Raw genomic sequence first — 6,000 nt, forward strand, 5'->3', positions numbered from 1 at the left:
AGTTGTAGAGTTTATAGAAGCCTATGGATGAGTTGGAAATAGCAGAGCGGACTATACATCATTAAAAAGCAACTTTTTGAGTAGATAAAGATAAAATCTCTTTTGCAACTATATTAGAAGATGATCCTTAAAAACACAATAATGGAAATACACTGAAACTTCTAATGAATTATTTTTAACAAATCATATTTTCTAAAAAATGTATAATAATTGCTATAATTCCAACTCAAAGTTTTGCCAATGCAGTAGTTTTAAAAACTCTTTAATGACGCCAAGAAGGGTAGAGATTTTTCTTCTTTTTTTAAATTTTGTTACTTTGCATTTGCTCCACAGTATATCTGGGGAATACACTGTTTATGGTAGGGCCTTAAATAAAAATTAGAAAGTTAGATACTTATACACGAAAGATTTAACCAAATATGTAACTCTCTGCTAGGTATTCTCCTAGATAAAATTATTCACACTAAATCTAAGAAATTGCAAGAAAACATCAAAGTACTGAAGTCCATCTTTCATTTCTAATGTACTAATCGACTTTAAAAAGAAGTCACATAATTCAAAATTCAACATCAAAAATTCATTCATTAAAGAATTATTGATTGCAACATTACACATGCTATGAAACGTTCTACATTTCTCAAAACAACCAAAATTGAACATGACCTTTAGAAATAATTGTTAAAGAAAAAATTAGAATATACGGGTTTTATTTCTGAGAGAACTTAATAAAGATTGTATCCAATAAAATAAGGCAATTAAGTCATCCTCATGTTGACAGTCATCCTAGTAAGAGAGACAGTCAGTCACTTTCTCAGGATGCTTAGCTGAAAATGCATTCCCCATCTGCCAGGTGACTGTCAGACCTACTTCTGGCCAATACAAGTAAAACTTATTATCATTCCTCTCTTCCACATCTATATCCAATTAATAAATATGACTGCAAGTTATTAAACTGTGTCCTTTGTTTACATGTCTTAAATCTTGAACTTGACCCTGAGACCCTTGACCAAAAAGAGAGGCTTATTTATCTTTGCTTCTCTACCACCCATGGTAATATTATAGCCAATATCATCTTATTGCAAATTCCTTATCAAGGCCTGCTGAAGTCCTCAGAGATCAAAGATCTACAAATAACACAATAGAGATGATTAGGTAAATGCATTCACTGTTTTGTACAGTCCATGAGTTTAGTGTTTTTTTACATTTTTAAAAGGTGTGGGGAAAATAATATTTTGTGACATGCAAAAATTATATGAAATTCAAATTTCATGTCTATAAAGTGTTACTGGAACCCAGCCATATTCATTCACTTCTGTGTTGTTTATGACTGCTTTTGTGCTAAAACTGAGGGGTGAAATATTGAGACAGAAACCATATGGTCTGCAAAATCTAAAATATTTACTATCTGACTCTACAGAAAAAGTGTACTGATCTCTGTTACGGAATAAAGGAATAAGAAAGAAAAGCAGCATCTTCGTTTAGCATTTACTAGGGATTTATGCACCAAATAAAATTTTTTTAAAAAAGAAAACAAGTTGAACGCTCACTAACTTTGAAGATAGACAAAATTTAATGCAAAATGAGACTGATGGTCTAAGTGAGGGAAAGAAGAGAATGGAGGTTCCAGGCAGAGAGAAAAAGAGAACAGAAAAGCCAGACTCCCAAAAGGGTTGACTTACATAAGAAAATCTGAGATACAGCAGAGGATGGGCAAAGAGAACCTGGGCAAAGGGTATAAGCTAGTATAAGCGCTAGATAACACTGTAAGGACAGGCATTGAAAACGATCTTTAAAATACCTTGTATGTAAAATTAGATTCGGTACCTTCATTTTGTGCACCCACATATAGCACCCTATATTTCCTCCACTACACTTTTCATACCTAAGAGTAATTAATTGCCTAACAATCATATTATTTCGCTAGTCCATTCATTCTCCAATTCCCAAATCTCCAAAGCTTTCACTGCATTATTACTACTTCATTGAGGAAACTGAAGCAATCAGAAGAAAAATTCCCCAATCTCCCAACATCCTTTATATAGCCACAGACCTAGCCCTGTGTGTAAGGTGCCATGAACATATTTCTACAAAGTGCTGTTGCGGCTTAAAGATTGTTTTCATTAAAATTTTGAACCACAGAAGTCTAAATGGAATCTGCTATTAACTATACTTCTAAGATTTATTCTTTTGAAAGAAGAGGCTATGAACAGTATATGAAAGAGAAGATTAGGAACGGTATTTGCAGGTGAACAGTATTTGCAGAATTCCCCACATCATGGCTTCTCAATTAATAAAACAAAAGCACTATAAAAATCAAGTCTTTTAACTCAGCAGGGGATAAATTATAAATGTTCTTTCTTCTCGGGCCTTTTAAAATTCACAGGCAGAAGTGCAATAAAATACTAATTGTCGCTATTATTTACCCTAAATTTTATGACCATTATTTCTCGCGGAATGGGAAAATAATGCAATGGGACCCACCTGACAAATTATCCAATGCCTTTTCTTACATATAATAGGTCCCTAAAAGCCTGTGCTTTAAACAATTATTAACCCAATCAGTGAACACACTAGTAAAGATGACAATTTAGTAAAATATTACAAATTCGTGTTCGTGACATCCTCTCAGTTAAGATCAACAGCAGAAATTATAAATTGTATTTATCTTAGTAACCCTGGAGCACAACAGTTTCTGGGTTATAAAAGACATTCAAGGAACTTGGAATGATTTAATCCATTTTAATAAATTTCAAAGGTGGCCCCCACCTCCCTGCACTAAATCCCATTTGTAGGAAAAGACACATATTGCAGGTACCTCGTTAGTTCGATTTTAACCCAAATACCTCACCAGCCCTAGCTACCCTAATAATTTCTCTTGTATGGTCTTTTTTTTTTTTAAGATTTATTTATTTATGCACAAAAATAAATAATGTCGCTGCCTGGGCAGACAGGCAGAGCAGCAGAGCAGCGTGGCCACCCTCGGTCTGGGATCTCAGCTCGACCATCTTGCAAGCTGGGGCCTCACTAGGTGACTTACCCTCCTGCGCCCCATTTTCCACCTCTGCCCCCCAGGATGAAAGGCGAGAACCCCGAGCCAGGAGCAACCCGCACATCCTTCTTTTCTCTCTTTCTGCCCCTTCGAAACGTCCTGGACGGGCACGAAACGTGATTTATCTTCTTCCCTTCAGACTCGCTTCCTTGCAAACGTCCCCCCAATCTGGGGAGGGGGTCGGGAGGAGCCCCCCACTCCACGGTCGCCCCGACGGCGAGCGGCGCCCCAGCCCACGGGGCTCCCCCGGGCGCCGAGGGACGTTCACTCGCGGGGCTTCTCTTTGGAGTGGGGAAGTGGGGTACGTGCCCCCCAAACCGGGTCAGGCGAGCTGCGCATTTTCGTCGCACCCCAACTCCTTTTAACACGCACGTAACCAGCAGCGCGAAGCCCCCCAGCAAGGCGCGGAAGGAGCCCGGGGCTGGGGAAGGGGCTTCCCGCTGCGCCCCCCAACGACGCCCCGAGGGGGGCCCTGCCCCGAGGGGGGCCCGACCCCGAGCCTCCAGAGTTCCCGGATCGCGGCGCCCCCTCAGCGCCCGGAACCCCAACAGGGCTGGCGGCCAAGCGCCCTGCTCCCCGCGGGGGCGCGCCCCGGGGTCCCCCTTAGCTCTCGCTCGGCCCCCTTGGGAAGCCCACTGCACCCCACATCTCAGACCCCCGTGTCCTCCCACCGCGCCCCGCCTCTGCTCTCCCGCCAGCCCCTCAGCTGCCTGCTCGACCGCCCCGTGCGCCCCTCAGCCCCCGGCGGCGACATCCCGGCGCGTCCCGAGCCGCCGCCCCCGGCGCCCCTCACCTCAGGCCGCGGCCGCGGCGTCAGCAGCCGAGCGCCGGGCTGGAGGGCGCGGGGCGGCCGCGCTGGAGCTCCGTGAGAGGGCGCGGCCCCGCGCGCGCGCCCCCGCGCTCGGCCCGTGGCCCCGGCGCCGCAGGCTTGGCAGCGCGCCCGCGACGGGAGCGCGCGGCGCCGGAAGTCGCGCTCGGCCTCCCGCTGAAGGCACCTGAGGGCGGGGCGCTCGGCTCGGGCCGCGGACGCACGCGCTCCCGCTGCTCGGCCCCGCGCGTGCCAGCGCAGGCGCGGTAGGCAGCGCGCACGCGCGGGGAGAGAGCCTGGGGGCGGGGCGCGGCGGGGCGGGGCGGGGCCAGCGGGGGCGCGCGCCTGCCAAATCGTGGAGCGCTGGGAACCCCATCCCTGGGCGCTGGTCTCAGCCTCCTCCTTGGGGATCCGCCTTGGTCTCCCAGGCCCAGCCAAACAACAGGCTTAGGAAATGCAAATGGCCAACAGGCATATGAAAAATGTTCAGTATCACTTGTAATCAGGGAAATGCAAACCAAAACTACAATGAGATACCATCTTACACCAGTGAGAATGGCACATATTAAAAAAACTAGCAACAACAAATGTTGGCGAGGATGTGGAGAAAAAGGAACTCTCCTGCACTGCTGGTGGGAGTGCAAACTGGCCCAGCCACTATGGAGAGCTGTGTGGAGATTCCTCAACCTGCTAAAGTTGGAGCTTCCATATGATCCAGCAATTCCACTCCTAGGGATTTACCCAAAGGTATCTACTCAAAAGGGCACCTGCACCCCTATGTTTATAGCAGCACTATTTACAATAGCTAAACTATGGAAACAACCCAAATGCCCCCAAATAGATGACTGGATCAAGAAGATGTGGTACATAGACACCATGGAATATTACTCAGCAATCAAAAAAGAAAAACTCATGCAATTTGCAGTAACATGGATGGAGCTGGAAGGGATCATGCTCAGCGAAATAAGCCAGAAAGAAAAAGAAAAATAATACTGGATGGTCTCACTCTTAGCAGGAATTTAGAAAATCTAAATAAGGGACCAGGGAAAAGACTAATTATATTAAAGAAAAAATAAAAATCAACAAGCAACTATAAATCAGAGACACACTGAGGGGGAGAGGGAGTAGAGGAGGGATTAGGGTCAAAATAATGGGGGTGGGAATTGTATGGGGAATATAACCAAAATGAAAATGTATGCATTGTGCAAAAATGAAAAATGATGTAAGAATTATATAAAATAAAATACATTAAAAAAAAAAAAACAACAGCTTGAAGTCAGGAACTATGGTTTAAGCCCAAACCCTGCCACCTCATAGTGTGTGACTGAGGCCCGCTGGCCTCTCCTCATTTGCACCCATCACATCTAGTTTCAAGAATCCTTGCTTGCCAGTTCCCTGACCTTTGAAACTCTTCTCCCAGGACTGCATTTCCATGCACTTTGCAACCCTTTCTGCTTCCCGCTACAGAGTCTGGGGTGCAGTGTCCTCATCTCCATAGCTGATGCCCCTTCACCCATCAGACACCGACCTAGGGCTTCTGGACATTGAGGATGCTTTTAGTTTCTAAAGTGACCTCATGAGAGTCTGGGAATTTGATGGATCCTGAATTTCCCACACAGTCTGGGCATCTGTGGGAGATGTTATACCGCACTACTTTTGCTAAAATTAGAAGCTGATGTTTGGAATTTTATTGTCCAAAGTCACCTAAATGGTGGGATAAAGTTACTGTAAAGAAAAACTCATGACACGTGTGACAGAATTTCTCCCAATTTCTCTAGTCACACTTCTTTGCACAATTCTTTGTTCTTGGAACTTAAAAGAGTTTCTTCAAAATTCCATTGATCCTATGTAGAGCATAGATTTTTTTTTTTTTACTTATTATTATTTTCTGCATCTCAAATTTAAACCAAATCTGAGTCCTATTAGATATATAAATGTATTGCATATATTTGTATATATATGCACATGTATACACATATATATATATTTCAATAAAAAATCAGATGTTATTTAGCCTGCCAAACTAGGATTAGGAAATTCAAAGAAGTTCAGTAGAACTTCTGATGATTAAAAGTCTGATAATGGAGTGGGGGTTAGGGAGGAGACAGAACGTCCTAGAAGCTATACCAGAAAACTGAAGAAT

The 6,000-nt window shown here is 44.0% G+C and overlaps 1 protein-coding gene across 1 annotated transcript in view; it reads right to left on the bottom strand.

The window, feature by feature from the left end:
• ABCA5 (ATP binding cassette subfamily A member 5) overlaps positions 1-3,895 on the bottom strand; it is a 59,603-nt gene extending 55,708 nt beyond the window's left edge. The window contains exon 1 of the mRNA XM_037495212.2: positions 3,843-3,895. The gene's annotated coding sequence lies outside the window, so the exon portion shown is untranslated. The remainder of the gene's footprint in view (positions 1-3,842) is intronic.
• Positions 3,896-6,000: the final 2,105 nt, after the last annotated feature.

Source organism: Talpa occidentalis, unplaced genomic scaffold (genome assembly GCF_014898055.3).
Source record: "Talpa occidentalis isolate TD23 unplaced genomic scaffold, MPIMG_talOcc4v2.1 talOcc4.7, whole genome shotgun sequence".
NCBI lineage: Eukaryota > Metazoa > Chordata > Mammalia > Eulipotyphla > Talpidae > Talpa > Talpa occidentalis.